General features: G+C 43.9%; 1 pseudogene; it reads right to left on the bottom strand.

The window, feature by feature from the left end:
- The window catches only part of LOC126488302 (probable ATP-dependent RNA helicase DDX5), an 80593-nt pseudogene extending 65359 nt beyond the window's left edge, over window positions 1-15234 (bottom strand).
- Window positions 15235-18565: the final 3331 nt, after the last annotated feature.

The following is an 18565-nucleotide window of genomic DNA, read 5'->3' as shown; positions in this document are numbered from 1 at the left end:
GCTCTGGAGCTTCAGCTTCACTCAGCCTGTCTTGGTCCTCTCTGGCAATTTCTTTTAATATGAAGAGATAGGATGGTGTGGTCTTTTTTAGAGCATGAACAATTGCACCATTCGTGATAAGAATCCTTTGGACTGCCTGGGGGCAGTGGTGGCGCAGACCTTTAATCCCAGCACTCGGGAGGCAGAGGCAGGAGAATCTCTTTGAGTTTGAGGCCAGCCTGGTCTACAAGAGCTAGTTCCAGGACAGCTAGGACTGTTACACAGGCAGGGAAACCCTCTCTCGAAAAACAAAACAAAACAAAAAAAAAAAAAAAAAAAAAAGGAAAGAAAGAAAGAAAATCCTTTGTACCACTCTGAGGAAGCAAACTGCACCTCAGTTTGCTTTCCCATTAGACAGGCACGGTTCTCAAAACACACACGGCAAGTTATGGACATTGCCAGCATTTGCAATAAACACTGCAACATTTTCCCTTTAGCTTCAAGCCAGGCTGCAGAAGTGGCCCAACGGTTAGAGGCACTTGCTGACCAATCATGAGAACTAGAATGCAGAGGCCAGCACTCACATAACAAACAGGGCCTACTGGGCATGCCTCTAACTCCAGTTCCTGTGGCACAGAAACAGGAGGGTCACTGGGCTTGAGGGCTTCCCCGACTTAGCCAAACCATGCTAGCTCCCCCCCTCTGTGAAAAAGTAAATAAAGAAATGTCATTTAAAAGCTTTAAGCTGCTTCCATTTCCCATTCTCAGTTTTTTTTTTTCTTTTTTTTACATGCTTCAATCACAGTGGGCCTGATAATAGGACTCGGTCATTCCGAAGATTTTTGTGATCAACTGGCTGCCTCGCTCCTCTCTTTTGTTTTGTTTAACAGTGCTGGAAGTCAAATCTGGGCTCCAAAGGGCTAGCCTAATCCTCTTTCACTGAACCACACCTGCTCCTTGTCTTTCTTTGCTCAATGAAGAAACTGAAGCCCAAAGTTACCAACCTATTAGGCAGATCAAGAGATGGAGTTGGTTCTGCTTTATCTAGTGCTCTTTGGAAAAATCTACAAATGTTCTCTCATTCCTGGCAAGCTTCTCTGGGACTTGGGGTTGCCGGGATGAGCCTCAACTCTGGGGGAGCACTTTCTGATAGAAATGTTCTCTGTAGCTTCAGATTCATCTGGGCAGGGGTGGGTGGGGCTCTTGGAATTATTTAAGGGGGTATTTAGAAGGTTCCAAACATCCCCCCCACACACACACACTGGGCATCAACTCATTCTCTACCCATTAGTTAGATAATAATTGCACCATGGGAAGAAACACGAGCCCATTTAAAACAGCAGTGGTCCTGCTCTGAATATGCAGAAAGCATCTACCATGTTAGTGCGAACGAAGTAGTTCTGCTCAGAAGGGCTTGGGAGCCTGAGGCCCCAGGGAGAAAATTAGTTTTGAAAAGGGAGAAAGTATTCGGAAAGAGCAGAGGTCACTGAAAACAAGCCATTTGGACTCTCCAGTTTTGCCTAGGGCTAGTTTGTTCTGGTGGTTCCAGCCGGGCCCCTTCTGCCCCTCTGCTGACGCTGCGGGATGAATAATGGATTGGGAAGAGCGGTTAGGAAGAAGCCGGAGACTGATTGGGTGACCTGTGGTTGGGAGCAAGTCACCCAGATGAGTGCGGATGTCCATCCCTGCCGAGGGTCATCCTGCAGGCCCTGAAACTTTCTGGATTTGAATTGGAAAAAGACAGGAGCAAGATGGCCCTTTGCTCCCACGTCACCTCAGTCAATGTTACAGTATGCAAGGCCTGGCGGTGGCTCCTAGACCACAGAGACTCCTCTGTGTCTGCCGACACCTGCCAGCCTGCAATGTGTCTGCAAAGGGCAGTCTCCGAAAGACTGAGAGGGAATTGAGAAAGAACCCCACTGCCCAAATGAGGAGGAGACGAGGAGGTGGTGGCACCAAATAAGAACTGGTACCCAGGAGGTCTTTGTTTCTTAGTGGTGATCTAGAAGCCTGGCATGGTATTGCGATTCTGGCGTCTAGGAATCCAACAGACCTGGTCCTAATGCACAGCTTGGGTCCGAAATAGTTGGAAGGAGGGAAGAAAAGCAAAGTCTCCTGATGCTGAACATGAAGGAATTCCTGCCTGGGTCTCATAACCCAAGTCTGGTCATGAAAATAGCAGGAGGAGCAAAATCAAGAGATTGTCCACAAAGAATTGACCCATAGTCTTCAAAACTGTCCGGCTGGATGAGCACCCTGGCAACAGGATCAGGGCAGGCCTATGGTGGGACATCTGGTGCTTGCTTCCTTGAGGGGAAGGTTCCAAAACTCACGAGTAGAGCTGAAGTCCTAGACGGTAAAGGACAACAGAAGCAGGCATCTTAGACTTCTACGCCAGATGGGAAGATGCTCTGATCTCTATTATTAGGGAATTGGGAGATGCTTATGTGGCCAGCTCACCCACTCCTGCTTCATGAACTCAGTCATAAAGGAGAAAGCATTAAAATCCAGGGCACACCCATACATACTTCAATACTGACTGATTTGCCACACTCAGTGCAGCGTTGTCCAGGGAAAGCACGTGGGTATAGCAGGAAGGGCATGAAGCTGTGCCACCTAAAACAAATGCCAGGTTATCCATTGGGCCCAGTTTCCCTAGCTTCAATCCCTTGACTGCTTCTCTGGAGCTCTGTGACACTGTCTTACTTTCTTCCTCAGCACCATGAGAGGGAGGATTCTGTGGTCTCTCCTGAGTTTGCAGGGCTATATTAATAACACATAATAGACTACAAAGATGCATGTGCGTTGCTGGTTTGTGATGCCTCCTGTAATTTAATATTGTTTGTAAAGTAATGAGGATGACTTCTGGGTGAGTCCGGGCATTTCATCCATTAATCACACTTAGAAATAAGACCACATTAAAAAGCCTTTACTCCTAGGACAGTTCTGATCAAGTTGTATGCCCCCGGAGAAGAATGTTTATCATATCTCTTTCACTCTGAGACAGAGAGCCTGTAAAGTGGGTGTTTCTCTATCTAGGCACCAGATTCTACTGGAGTCCCTACCAAGTTCTTCACACATCTGGAAAGTATAATGTCATATTCCGTGTAACTGAGACTTTTTTTTTTTTTTGGTTACATGAGGCAGATCAATGGCTTTAAACTAGTTTTAGGTAATAGATCTGTTTGAGAATTAAGTAAAATCATGGCTTTCTTTTCCCTAAAGTGCCCATACCACACTTGTAAGATACTGTATACACCACAAGAGGCTCCTTGGAACTCCCAGAAATTCCTAAGCTCCAGGCTGAGGATCCTCACTGATGAGGACGGGACACAATAAGCTATTTGTTCCATGGTAGCTTGAGATAAAAGAGTAAGACATAACACAAGCTCAAGTCATAATCACTTGAGAGCCCAAGATGACATGAGACAAGTAATTGTCCTGTACCTCCCAAACAGAACTTCTGGAGTCACGGTTTTTTTGGGATGCAGAAGGCTTCAGCTGAGTCTCTCAGCCACTCTGGGGCACCCTGGCATGGCATTCCTTACCATTTAGGAGGACTGGTCACATATCTCAAGGACGTGAATGCAGAGACCTGGCTGAGTCTCTGTGTTCAGGATAACCGCCTGTTACGTTGCTTGCGGAGCAGTGCTACATGCATGATGGCTGCAGATTTGCTTCCTGACGCATTGCTCTGTTTTCTATCCTCCATCACGTTAGAACTTCCAAAGAACTGTCAGAACTGGGGTGGGGGCAGCACTCACGGATTTTTTTTCTGAGTTTCTCTGTTCTCTGAGTTGAGATTCTTCGGTTGTTGGCCAGTGGCTAGCACCGTATGGTTCTCTGCTGTTTGGATTCGTACCTCCTCTCAGCTCCCCACACAATGTGGGGACTGTTTGCAAGGCTCCTTTCCATCACTAAGCCCAGCAGCAGATGACATCTTGGGGATTTGCATTTTTTAATTTAATCATTAGCTTAGTGTTTGGGGGACGTTAGTCATCGGAAGTTAGCCTCATTCATCCAGATGCGTGTTTGAAAGTTACAGCTCTTCTCCCGCTCCCATAATGCTCCCCTTGAGCATGCCTTCTCCCATTTCCTTTAAAAAAAAAAAAACCACTCTGTTCTGGAACTCAAAAATGAAGGCATCAAAGCTGAAAGGAATTATTAATAAAGGAACTACATTTGAGGCTTCCAGAGGAGTTGAACCTGACTAGAGTCATGGAGAACAGGGCCAGGAAATGGTTTAAATTTGATCTTCAAGAGCCTTAACAAATGGAAAACCCTTCTCTTGTCTACAGTTCTCTGGGGGGACCAGAGTCCAGGGCTTGATTTTCTTTTAACACAAATGAGTGAGGAGAGTTTGCTCCTCTGGTTTCTGGCATCCCTTTTGAAAGCAGGGCTATTTTCTGTGTTGCTTGGGCTTTGTGAGTCGCTGGACAGATGGTGCTGCAGGGGAAAGTTGGACTTGAACTTGCAGTAGAAGAGAGGAAGATTATTTCAAATAAGCAAAGGCCCTGAGTAAAATTGTGAAAGTGTTATAGGAGTTGTTAGGGCTCTGAGCCATGGTCCTAGATAAGTCAATTAAATTTGGTTTTTCTCTCTCCCCTTCACTTTTCACATGTAAGAGTGAAAAGAAAAAAAAGGTTTATTAAGCATTGGGAGAGGAACAAATAAAGAGGTTCGGTGGGACCCAAGTTCATCTTTGCTGTGTCAATACAGGTTTAAGTTTACACAGAAGGCAAGAAGTATGCATAACTAAGCTGTCCCAGTCAAGATGTCACCATGACCACCACTGACCCGTTGTTATTTGGGATCCAGTCTCATTGATAAGGTGGTCCGTCAAGTTGTCAGAATTGTGTGACATCATTTCCTGTGACTGGCATCATGGTCTTAGGCTTTTCCTTACACAGGATTACTCTCCTGGGGAAGTCTCAATTCCTGGGCTCCATACTGATAGTCTAGAGCCAAAGGGAGAGTCAGAAGTGATTCTTTATAATTTTTTTTCTCCTGCCAGGAGAATTAAAGAGCAGGTATAAGATGGATGCTCTGGCCATACTGGATGTTGAGTTTTTGAGCCTGGATTGAAAAGAATGGGCATAGGGAGAAGGCCTGCTTGCCATAGTAGGCTGTATTCTGTAGGTTATCTAGAACCATTGAAAGCCTGTGTATTTGGGGTTTCAGGATTGTCATAGCCTTAGAATTGTGAGTTCGACAATGGTTCAGTACAATATGCTCATGAGAGTCCCTTCTGGGTGTTTTTCATGAGCAAAGGCCAATGATTTCAATCTTAATAAAGAAATTGTCAGGACTAGAGAGATGGGGTTAAGTGTGTTTGCTGCTATTGCAGCAGAGGACTAGAGTGTGGGTCCACAACTCCAGGGGATCTGTGAAGACCCCTACACCACACACACACACACACACACACACACACACACACACACACAGAGAGAGAGAGAGAGAGAGAGAGAGAGAGAGAGAGAGAGAGTCCTAGTCAGAACATTACCATCATTTATATGAGAAAGATAACTTTCCCATCTTCAACTTGAGCTACTTGGCTGTACTCATCCCAAGTACAAAGCCTTCCCAGCATTCCCCTCAGAGTTTGTGCTATGATGTCTGAAGATAGCATCCTGCCTGTGATATCAATTCACTGAACTGTCCTCAGCATCCCCAGGAGAGCCTGTTAGGCCTAGAGAGATGCCTCAGTTATTACAAGCAGGTGGTACTCTCTCACAGGGCCATGGCACATTCACAACACGTATACTAGACCGTTCACACCTGTCTGCAACCCTAGCTCCAGGAACTCCAGTGTCTTCCTTTGGACTCTTCAGGCACCTGCACCCACATGTGCATATCCCCCACTTCCACAATGCATACACATGTCATTAAAAATAAACAATTAATATAATTAATTATTTTGCATCCTGCTTCTCTTCCTGGGACATACCCTTGTGACCCACTTGCTCTTCTGTTTTCTCCTCTCTCTGCATGTATTATTCTTTTCAAAACTATTTATTATTGTTAGTATTATTTTGTTTGTCTCTGGGGGCTGCAGGGACCTGTGTGCTACAGTGTACATGTGACAGTCAGAGGACAACGTGGTGGAGTCAGTTCTTTCTCTCCACCTTACATGGGACCAAATTCAGGTCACCAAGCTTGCAGACCAAATGCCTTTCCCCCCTGAGCCATCTCATAAGTCCTCTACTTGTGGCCTTTTTAAAAATGTAATTATTTCCTCTTATCCTTGTCCTCCAGAAGAACAAAATATTCTTTGCTTACTCCGGGAACATTAAGTTTAATCCTTTCTTAGCGCATACCCAGTCATGATCAGGGTCTACACTAAACTCCTGGAGTCTCCTATTGACTCGTGTTCCTTGCTGCTTCTCTTCATTCCTGCCTCTCATCTTACATCCCAATGCCTGTCTTAGTATCATCACAAAAACTATAGTAGAGTCATAAAAACCCACACTCGCTTCCTCTATTCTCACTCGCCGGGACATTGTAGCCTAGGGGAATGTAACAACCTCTGTCTTCACACTGTGGTTACAAAGGAGGGTGTGTGTGGGAGGACATTATCGCAAGACCAAACAGCGTCACCGTCAAACTTTTATCAGGCCTGGCTTCTACCTCAACGAGTCACCATAACTTATAATACACAATGTAGGGATCCCCCCTCTAATTTTTAACAGAATATTAGAGATTTTAAACTAAGCTATACAGTGAAATCATTAGAAATCCAGAGGAGCTGAGAATCAGCATTCTCTTCTCATTTGATTAAACTCCTAGGCCTCTTTCCAAGCAGTCACTGAAGTTCTAGTGTATACATTTCCAGCAATGTCACAAACATGAAAACCAACGTGCATATATTTTTCTTACCCGTTCTCTTTACTTTTACATGTATGGCATCACTTCTTTTTTGTTTTTTGTTAATTATACTTGTACCATAGATGAACCTATTTCAGTACATCCAACATCCTCACTCTTTTAAATATAACCCCATTCCACTAGAAGATGTACATGAATTTATTTAACCAGATCACGAATGATGGTCATTTTCAAAGTCTTATTATTATAAATTGTGCAATAATGTTTATAGCCATGTGGTTGTGCATATGTGTTGGTATATTTGCAAGATACATTCCTAAAAGTATGTAGATGGGTCAAATTGTGCGTCATTTGCTGTTTAATAGATGCTGTTGGATCCCTCTCTACAGAGTGCACCAATATTCACTCCCTCCAGCCGTGTGCAAGAATGCTGGCATCTCCAGGCTTGCTGTCCCATCACCTTTTTCCTCTCTGTCAATGTGACACATGGGGTAAGTTTTCTCATTGTTGTTGAAATTTGCATCTCCCCAAAGATAACTAAAGCCATTGAGGAAGACTTCTCTCATTTATCTCTCTCAAATCTGTTCTTATCTGCCTACCTGGGTCATTGAAAATGGCCTTTTCAGTGGAAACAGGCCCCCTTGTATGTTCTGAGTCTCATATCTTCTGTCTCCTATGCTGTAAGTTCAACCCCTCTCTCCCCCTGGGTTCTTTCCAATGAGCTTCAAGTACGCATCAGTGGTTTCCATGTTTGAAATATTTATCCATAACCTTTCAATTTCTCCAGTTCCTGGCTTAACTCAGCTTTAATGTCCACACCAGGCAAAGGGTTTGCGTGCACCCCCATCTCAGCATACACCTTTCAACACACATCCACACATCTTCTTTACTGTTCTACCTGCTCTGGTAGAAACTGCCAGTGGCTTCCACAGTGCTGCTTCTAATAAGGACCACTAAACTCTCCTTTTATTTCTTAGTATCTTCTGTTCAAGCTGGCTTCTCCTTGGAAGGCCCTTTCTCTTGATGTCCTGATACCACACTCTGCTGGATTTCCTTCTGTACTCTGGTCTCCTTTGGCCTTCTTGGTTTGCCCCACACTCCCTGTCTGGTCCTAACTTTGCTTCCCCAAGACATATATGACTATTTCTTTCTGATATCCTCTCCGAAAGAGAACTTATTTTAATCCCAGTGATTTCAAACATCAACTATAGGCGATGGATCCCAAATATTTATCTCTAGCTATCGCTTCTTCTGTGAGTTCTAGGTCTGCCTGTCCAACTGTCGCCTGTCTACATCTTCTGTTGGATCTCTCACTTGCATTTTAAATTTAAGATGTCTAGGACTAAAATCTCTCTCTCCTCCACACCCACGCCTTCCGTGCCTCTAGTGTTTCCCTCTGTGTAACTGGCACCTTCTGCCATATGTCTGTAGGTGCTGCTAAGGGAGACGTTATCCTGGAGAGCCCCTACAGCTACGGGACCCTGCTGAATACATAAACAGTTTCACTCGTCCGCTCTCAATGCACATCTCAATGTCACCATTTTCTTATTTCAAATGACCTGCCTTCATCAAAGCCATGGCATCTCTATTGATTCCCTGGACAACCACATTGGGTCACACTGTGTGTCTGCTCTGACTTCATCTGTGCCCTGGACAACCACAGTAGGTCACACTGTGTGTCTGCTCTTACTTCATCTGTGCCCTGGACAACCACAGTAGGTCACACTGTGTGCCTGCTCTTACTTCATCTGCGTTCTGGCTGGAGTTCCCAAAGATGCTGACTAGCTGATGTTGCTTTTCTTTTTCAAACTTTTCAGGGACTTCTATCACTTCCCACGGTGAAATCCAAACAATTGCACGCAGTGGCATCTACTCCAGGCCTTTCTGCTGCCCCTTCTCCCTTCCCTGAGGAGCAGCATCTGCCTGGTGACATCCTGATAGCCCCCCACTTCCCTTGCAAACAGACATGGATGGGCAGCAGGTGTAACCAGAGATCCTTAAGTGGAAACGTTTTGGGGGAGCTCTAGAAGGTGCTTCAAGGAAGCCGATTTGGGAATATCTTTGTCCTTTCCTTCTTCCCTCTTAAATATCTAGTATGCCGTGCTGGGGGCTGGTCTCCATTGTTGCTCTATGATTCAGGTGGGTCCTGCCATGGACTCGATGACAATGTAGGAAGATGAAAGAAATCCCCATCCTGCAGGCATGGAGCTGTCCTGCTGACCCTGAGCAGCCACGCCCATCTCTGGGCTTCTTTTGCAGGAGAGAGCAATGTACTTCATGTACTTCAGACTTCTTCATGTCCCTGCTGCCGTATACTTTGATCATCAGGTGGTGACGTCAACATTAACTGACACATATGGCCCCTGCAGCCCGGTTTCTCTCTGTGACCCCATTTTCTGTGGACCAGCCCACGGCCACTCTCCACTCATCATGCTGGTTCGTTTCTTGAACTCTTGGCCACCTCGGGCCGGGCCTTCTGTCTTTGTCTGACCGGATTCTCTTTGGCACCTTTCTGCCCCGCCTTCTCCTGTCATCTTCCAGGCCTGAATTTAAATGATGTCCCTGACTTAGAGGGCCCTGCTCAGCTTCTCTCATGTGCTTCGGGTTTCCTGTTTCTCTCACGAAACTCGGACTTCTTTTTTCTTTCCCAGTCCTGATTACAGTTGAAAATGGCATTTTAATTTGGAAGGTTTGCTATTTGTCTGTCCATCGTTGAAAACCCATATCTGTTTGCTCAGTGCTTGTTCCCAGCACTCAGCTCTGGGCTAAGGATATGCTCAAAATGAGATGAATGTAGTATGCAAGGACACCACGGTTCAGGTGGTGGTACCAAGAATCTCCGAGTCCAGATTTTAGTGCTGTGTCTCAGCAGCTGTGTGGCTCTGGCCAGTTCAGCCCCCTCTCCCGTTCTTTTACAGATATTCAAATGCAGATGGTAGAGGAACGTTCCTGAGGGGATCGTGGCAAAGATTAAATAACCAAATAAAAGTAAAGAATTTAGCAGGGTGACCTTCACAGCGGAAATGCTCAGTACACATTAGCCATTATTAATGAGTAAATGGAGAAATCAATGGAAAACCCAAGGTCATTTTTGACATTGTGTTATCCAACCCAGGAAAGAGACCGATGCTTTGACGGTGGCCTTCACTGTCTGAGGTTGCAGCACCTTCAGTCAGATGAGAGCAGAGAGCGCTAGCAATGTTCACAAGGGGCTCTTTGAATCTCCACCTTAGCGTCTTTGTTGGGACAGTTCAAATGCACTGCCCCAGCACGGCCTCCCTGGCTTTTGCTTAGCTCTGCTCTTCTGGCCTGAGCTCCCAGCAATTTCTGTGGTTCTGGGGGCACATGACTTGCTGTCCTGAGAGATGGCAGTGTCGTCTAGGCTGAGACGTTTTTCTGTCAGTCACCCTTCCCTGACTAATGACAAAAGTTCTTTCTGAGGTGAGAACTTAGTCTCTCTTATCGAAGGTGAAGACAGCTCACACCCTACTAGCTGAAGAGTGTGGGGAGGGGCTGGCTGGCTTTCTGTCTCCAACCTAGTCCTTATGCCGTTCCACCAAATCCCTGCAAGTTCAGAGAGGCCACTTCAGAGGCTGTTTGGTTTTTACACGGGAAACTCCAAAGCCACAGGCCTGAAAAGGCTTCAGTCTCCCCGGGATGAGCTGTCTTCCCACTTAGAAGACTTCTCAGGTCCCTCATGCAGGAAGAGTTGAGCAGGACACACACACACATACACACACACCAGCAATAATAACCCACTCTGGACTTGCTGTAATCCTGGCTTGAACATTCAAGAGAATACTTGAGTAATACTTACCTACCTCACTGGGGTGTTGTTAACGATTAATTAGTTAATGTTTGCAAAGCACTTTGCAGATGTAGAGTGCTTGTTTATGTGCTAAGTATTATTATTATCAAGAAGAAGTTCTGTGGTTTGGCTGAAAATAATTTTTTTTGCAATCATACATTTAGCTATAAATAAATCAAGATTATTTCCAAGAGTATTTTGCATTCAGGGTCACTTCCTGCTCATTACCAATCACCTAATCTCTCTCGTTCCTCTTTGGGTTACAAAAACCATCCCTTCTTGAGAACTTTGATCTTGGAGATAATTTTAGTACTATCCTGGTGTGTGTGTGAGGGATAGTTTTCCCAGGGACTGCCTGTTTCCCCAGGAAAAGGACCAAGCAGGCTGTTCTTCAGCAAGAGCCCCATTCCTTATTTAGTAGCTAAACTGCCTCTGAAGAGACCCTATCTAATTTAGATCTGAACTGATTAAAAGTAAAGAAATAAAAATTAGTTACAGAGCCGTTGCCTGTGAAACAGATCAACAATGAAAATAAAATGGTTCGTATACCCGTAGGGACCGGAAGTGTTGGGCGTTATAGCCTTCCTCCGTCTTTAATCGGTCTTTGTTCTTCAGGAGTGGGATGAGGTAGGGGTGTGAGGCTGAGGAAAGGGGCAGGGGCCGCACAGTGTGCCACTGTCCAGTGAAAGAGCAGCCTTAATGAAGTAGTGAACTGTCCGGGTTCTTCACAGCCAGCAAGTGGAGGTCTTTCTTCTGCTGCCTTAGGCAATTCCACGGGAGTCCTCTGGATCACTAATGAACTTAGCAGACGATAAATCAACAAGGGGTATGGCACTAGGAAAGAGAGGTGGTGAAACTGGAGTGTCTGCTGAGGAGAGCTGGGGTTGTGTCTCGTTGACAGCATGCCGGATCTGGGACGGGATATGTTCTCCGGCATATTCTTGTGCTCTTTTCTAGGTGTGGTTAGACAGGAGATGTTTGCAGCCGAAACTTAAATTGCCCAGATATCGGATCAGTATCAGATCAGGATTGTAAGTCTGTGTAATTCCAGGGGAGGTGGGGACAATCAAGCTGAATCACTGTCTTTGGAAGGAAATGAAAAGTCAAACTGCTGACCACGGGCATTTTATACTATTTAATTAAAAGTAGATAATGGTGCCTGAATGAACCACAAATCAGATAAAATGGCAGCATTTTCTCATATTTAGCTCATATTTGACTTGTGGTCGTGTGACAATTCCCCAGAACAGTTCTGTGATGTCTCCAAATAGAAAATCAGGAGTGTAATTAAAAATAGTTCAGGGAAGAAGCAATATTAGCTCCAACTTTGAAGAGATCGACTCCAGGCACTGTGGCCCGCATTACCATTCCTCCGTAATGAGGACCTCCTCTCCTTGCTTTCTTCACTTTTAAATGAAAAGAAGACAATTATCAGGATTTCCCGGCTCAAAATGTGTAATTTAAGCATACAATGTGTCTTTCATTGAAGTAATAAAAGAGGGATGGTTTACACATTTTACTAATCAAGATTCCATATTTATTCATTTGTTTGTTTTAGTGGAGAATCATAAAATGTAGTTGGTAATTCCGTGGACTCTCTTTAGAGGCGTTAGTTTCATCATGAGCGGTGGTGGGAATGTCCATCTGGCCCTTTTTAGTGACATTGGAGTTACTGTTTATTCTATTTCTAAATAAGGTAGGGAATAGTCTTATTAAATTTGAAGACTTCTGCCGCCAGTCCAACATGTCTGTAGAGTTAGAGCTGGATGTCTTGTGGCCCTAGGAAGAAATAAGGTGTAGGCAAAACTCTCCCCTTTGACTTAACCAGGAAGATTTTCATACAGTCTCTGCTTAATGGTCATCAATTATTTAACGATTAAATCAACTCATCTACCTTCATGGAAATGTTTTCAGGAGTTCCTTTATATACCTGTTTTTATTCTAGGTATTTGAATATATTTGATGATAGATTATTGAGAATTCTTTGATATTTCTGGACCCCTGGGCAATACCTGAGGTGATTTTGCAACAGAATCTGTGGATACCTGTTACTCACCTTGCCTTCATTTCTAGTTAGAATAAGCTAAGGGCTCCTTAGATAAAAGTCTTGCATTTTTCATCCTTTATTACTCGATTTTTACTTCAGACCATTGTCTTAGATTCGGGACAAAGAACACATTATTTCAGCAACAGAGAAGAGATTTGATTTGTAACCCACACAGAAATATATGTCACTAATTCTAAGGAAACAAGAACCTACCTCCTATTGTTGCTGAATAAGCCTGGTAGGAAAAGTGGCCAATCTGGGTGGGAACTGGCAGGAGTTATTTGAGTAGACTATGGTGGGAACTGGCAGGAATTATTTGAATAGACTATGGTGAGAATTGGCAGGAGTTACCTGAGTAGATAAGGTAATAACTGGCAGGAGTTACCTGAGCAGACTATGGTGGGAACTGGCAGGAGTCACCTGAGCAGACTGTGGTGGGAACTGGCAGGAGTCACCTGAGCAGACTGTGGTGGGAACTGGCAGGAGTCACCTGAGCAGACTGTGGTGGGAACTGGCAGGAGCCACCTGAGCAGACTGTGGTGGGAACTGGCAGGAGTTACCTGAGCAGACTGTTCATCTGAGTTGATCTTCCTAGCACAGCATGCATGAGTTTGAGAATATCCTGGAGAAATGGCATGGTGACTGACATCTGAAATTCAACATGAAGATGGTAACAGAACGCAAGATGAGAAGCCTAGATCAGACACAACGAGGTGGAACCTTTTGTTTATGGTTCGTAGTCACACTTAGGTACAAACCCAGCGACCCCAAAGAAAGTATTCACAAGTTTCCTTTAGTCTTAGTCTGGTGTCTAACACAAAACTGACTCAAAATGAATGTGTGGAATGATTAAGTGAGGATTCAACCTTGTAAAGGGCTGAACTCTTCCCTGGAGAGTTACAGCTCCCCAGAGTCAAGTAGGAATGCTCTATCTAGCTAATGCATTTTAGGATAGTTTTGAGGGGTTGATCTAGTTTTCTATACATCTTTTTAATGGAATTTATGAAATTTAAAGAATTATGTGGTTTTTAAGACAGCAACCCCTAAAATATAGCTTGAATATTTCCAGAAATCTAAATTAACCTCCCTATCTCCCTGTCTGAGGTTATACATACTGATCCAGCTTCACGTCAACTGGCAGCTATTATTTACCCTCAAATTAAAAATCAGGAAAACAGCCTCTCTTCTCGCAAAGAGACATTCATGAAAAGTTTTGGTCCTGTTATGCTGGCTTTGGTCTGGGTGACTCATATTTATAATAGTCATAAAATATCTCTTACTTGCTTTAAGCAGATTTATCATTAATATTGTACCAGTCGCTATAATTACTAAGGTTACTGCTTCAATAACTTTAAATGAGTTTGAAATACTATCAAAAGAAAATAGCCTACCTCTGCATATATATAACTGTCAAAATATCTCATGCACTGCCTAGAAATGTAGATCACGCTAGCAGAAATGCGCAATCGGCATGAGTCAGGGAACTAACTTTTAGCTTAACCTATGCTAACCCGTGAATAAGCATCACTCTTGGGATGAAATTCACCTCTTGAATTTTTAGCATATCTAGATACACACCTTTCACCGCCTTATTAAAGGTTGAATGTAAAACAAAAATATATGCTGATACTCGGAGTGTGTGTGAGGCAAAACCACCTGAGAATCATTTGGGAAGAGCTCTTGCTAAATTTGAAAGCCCTTGGAAAGGCAGGGACACACAAGGAGAATAACCTTAAACAGTCCCTAAAAGAGTTGCCTTGATGTTTGCAGGGATCCCTGTCATGCTGGCAAGAGTGACCTAAACTTGTTACCACCATCTTCCATTAGATGACTCCAGCGAAGTTTGCTACCCAGGTAGGGATAAAAAGCAAATTCACATCAATCCTTCATTGGGAAGCTTTTATCCTTTCTTCTGCTAACTCGGTAAATTTGTTTAAGCTGTAATGAGCCAAGGGCTCACTGACACCAAGGACCCGCTGAGCATCTGGGTTATGGCAGGTGCTGGGTTAGATCGGGCGATGTTTTAAGGGGAGACTGGCTTTTTCTTTCAAACAGCTCAGGCGTGCCTCTGGCTTCCTGGCAATGGTGCAGCAGCATGCGAAGGACAAGGGCATCTGCATCACAGGTGGGAAGAGTCATCAGACATCTGGAATGATTTTTTTTCTTCCCTCCCGGCAATTGAAAAGTGAGGTAAGGACCCAACTCTGCTGTGATTGACAGACGTTCTCTTTTTGATGTAGAGGTTTTGATCGTGATCATCAGGGCTGAGTTATTCCCCGAGTGCCTTTTGATTTGTTTAAATGCACAATCCTATAGGTTATGTGTCGTTGTCTCCCTTCCACATATGAGGTACGTGAGTTTAGAGATCAGATACCCACGAATGCTATACTAAATTAGCACAAACTGGGTGTCTTAAAACAACTGAAATTGATTTCCTTTCACAGTTGTAGAGACAAATAGTCTAGACTCAAGATGCTGTCAGGGTTACGCTCTCAGTGGAGATTGAGGGGAGAATTTGTTCCTTACCTCTTCTTGCTTCGGGCTGCTCCAGGCAGTCCTTGTCTTGTGGCTGCATCACTTCAACCTCTACCTCTGTGGTCACCTTACATCTCCCCTGTCGCCCTCAGTTCTCTTTGTTGTGACTGTGTTATAAGGCAACAGGGGACTGTGTTTATGAAACCCCTGGGATAGCTCAGAATTTTCTCCTTATCTCAAGTTGGTTAACTTTATCACATTTGTGAAGACCTTTTTAAAACATAAAGCAATAGTTATGGAGTCTAAGGATTTGACAAGGATATTTTTTGGAGGAGCCATTTTTCAGCCTGGCCCAGAGATTACATAAGCCTTTGTCCAAGCTATACAATTGGTAGACATAGAGCCTGAACATAGTCAAGTGTGGTTTGAGCTTTTATTCATTCACACTCCACAGTGACTCCTGAAACACTCGAACATGCAAATGCTGTTGAAAGTTTCAGTGTGGATTATACAGATAGCTTCAACCTTGAACTGTAGCATTAAGAACTGGAATAGAAATTCTGCTATAGTTTGAATAGAAAATATCTGCCAGGGGCTCATGCGTTGAGTATTTAGTTCCCAGGTCTTGGTGTTACTTTGAGAGGTACTGGAAACTTTAGAAGGTGGGGCCTAACTGAAGCTTACACTGTGGGTTAGTTCTTGGAGGCTATGTCTTGTCTCTAGCTCCTGTATTTTTCTCTTTCCTGTCCATTGTGATCTGACGAGCTTCCATGACAAGTTCCCATTTCTAGGATATTCACCTTCACCAGGGAGCCAGGATGAAGGGAGCCAGAAATATGGACTGAAACAATGCAAAGGAATTTCCCTCCTTAAAGTTTTTTATGTTATCTTGCATAGATGGGAGTATTCTACTATCATCTTCTAGATCCATTCAACAAGGATGAAGTAGCATTTCCTGAGGGCTCAAGATGTTCTAGGCCCTGGTATAGGAGCTCAATGTTGAGAAAAATCAAGATGCACCCCTCTCTTTCTAAACTCTCTATATAACAGGACACAGAGATAAATTGAATTATTATTATTATTATACATGAATGAATAATAACTGAGAAGAAATGTGGTAACACAGAACATACAATGGTAGCTCAGACAGATGTAGATAGATTTATCTAAGAAGATGCATGAATCACGATTTGAAAGCTGCTAAAATCAAGTAAGGGAAGGAGGAAGGAAGGAGGGAAAACCATTGCAGAAAGAGGGAATGGCATAAACAAATGTCTTGAGTCAGAGGTAAGCATCAATCTTTGAGAAACTGAAGTGTGACAGAGAATGAGGCAGCCTCATCAATATGAATTTTGTTCCTAGACATAATTCATGGGCACAGAGTAAGACAGAGGAATTCTATAGCACAGCAAGCCCTTGAGGGTATGGAATATGTTTTCTGCATTTCTAGGGCTTCTGGCCAAGCATGGTGTCTGATGTCATAGATAGGCTCAATACTAACCTATTGATTGGCTCAATGAAGGAATAGATGAGTAAGCACTTCAGCCTTTTCCTTACCTACACAGGGCTTTGACAAATGTGAACTATTCTTGTCTTGTTTGCTAGGTACTCCCCTTCTAACCCAAGGGGCCATGTTGTTATCAAGTTTCTTGTGGCCACTTGTTCTAGCCATAAGATGGTTGAATATGAGCAAAAGGTATGTTGGGGAGCCAGGAAGTCAAAGCCTTTTTATACGTAGTTAGGAAAAAATGTGGGAAGGCCACAGCTGTCATGGTAATTAAATAAGAAGTTCCTTGTGTTCCCCCCCTGCAGAGATTTACCCAAGTGCTGACATCCCTAGGTGCATTTTCCAGCAGATGCAGCAGGTCCAGGTCCTTCTATTTCCTTTGATGAGCTTTTTTTTCAGGTGATTGTTTGTCTAATGCTTTACTATCAGGGCACAGACTCCTCATAAAAGAGCTAGCTTTGGGTTTTATGGAAAGGGACAGTCTATAAGGAAGAGTTTCCCACTCTTAGTGGGCTTTACTTGCCCCACTAAACACACGCAGACCAGGATTTCTCCTAATAGAGCAGAGGCTTATGGGGTACAGTTTTTTTAAGTACTTATTTAGCTTGTTTAGTTTAGGTGCCAACAAGGACAGATTTTATTTGCTTGCAAAGCCCACTTCAAAGGTTGAAGTCTTATAGAGAGCCTTGGAACTCTCTGTAAGACTGACTGAGAATTCTCCTTTGGGTGGCCTGTTGTTTCAGCCACAAATGCTAGACAGAAAAGTCCAGCCAGGTGAGAAGGTTTAGGATGTGTCACCTCAGAGGCCTACATCTGTGGCTGCCAGCATCTCAGATAGAAATCTACCAGGAATCATGGGGGAAGTCACATCCTGGACACTCCCCTTCTTGAACCACATGTGGGGGTATCAGGTCAGAGCCTAATGTGTTTTCTTCATGTTGCTCTGGTGTGGGAGAATTTGCTTGTACCCTATAAAGATTTGTGACTTGTATTGGTTTAAAAAAACACTGATTGGCCAATAGGCAGGCAGGAAGTATAGCCGGGCGACCAGACTAGGAGAATTCTGGGAAGAGTAAAGGCTCAGTCTACAGTCAGCAGCCAGATGCAGAGGAAACAAGATGAGAATGCCTCACTGAGAAAGGCACCAAGCCATGTGGCTAAACAGAGATATGAATTATGGATTAATTTAAGTTGTAAGAGCTAGTTAATAATAACCCTGAGCTAAAAGACCAACAAGTTTATAATTAATATAAGCCTCTGTGTGTTTTGTTGGGACTGAATGACTATGGGATCAGGCAGGACAGAAACTTCCATTCACACTACTCCTGTAGGGGATGCCCTAGGCAGGCCGTGAAACTGGCACTTTAGAAACTCCCTTCGTCCAGTAGTTTTCTCTCTCTGCTTTCTTTTATTATTATCTCTTTGCTCTTGAAGAGGTGCTCTATGTGAAGTACTTAATATCAACAGTGACTCAGGAGAGCTCTAGATCAAGCTCTAACACTAGGCCTTGTGGTCTGTGATACTACAGAACCTCCTTGGACCTCAGTTTCTTCACCAGTAAGTGGAAGAATGGCCTCTCTGTGTAGCCTGTGAAGTTTTCAGAGTGACCCAAATTCGTTCTTGTCTCTCTTTCTCCCATAAAGCATATTTTTTATCCCCTGTGCTCACAGACTCACACTCTCTCTTTTCAATTCTATTCTCTGCCAACCTGGTCTATAGAGTGAGTTCCAGGACTGCCAGGGCAACACAGAGAAACCCTGTCTCAAGAAACAAAACAAAACCCAATTCCATTCTTCACTAGAATACTTGCCTTTTCCCATTTTTTTTTCAATTTTTTATTTATTTATTTATTAAATATTTCAGTCTCTTCCCCACCTCCGCCTCCCCTTTCCCTCCCCCCCCCCCCACCCCGCCCCCCCCCCCC

The sequence above is a fragment of the Alexandromys fortis genome, unplaced genomic scaffold (genome assembly GCF_014885135.2).
Source record: "Alexandromys fortis isolate MF-2015 unplaced genomic scaffold, M_Fortis_MF-2015_v1.1 scaffold_169, whole genome shotgun sequence".
In the NCBI taxonomy this organism is placed as follows: Eukaryota; Metazoa; Chordata; class Mammalia; order Rodentia; family Cricetidae; genus Alexandromys; species Alexandromys fortis.
Note: the sequence above shows the minus strand (reverse complement) of the source record. Positions and strands in the feature narration are given on the sequence as shown.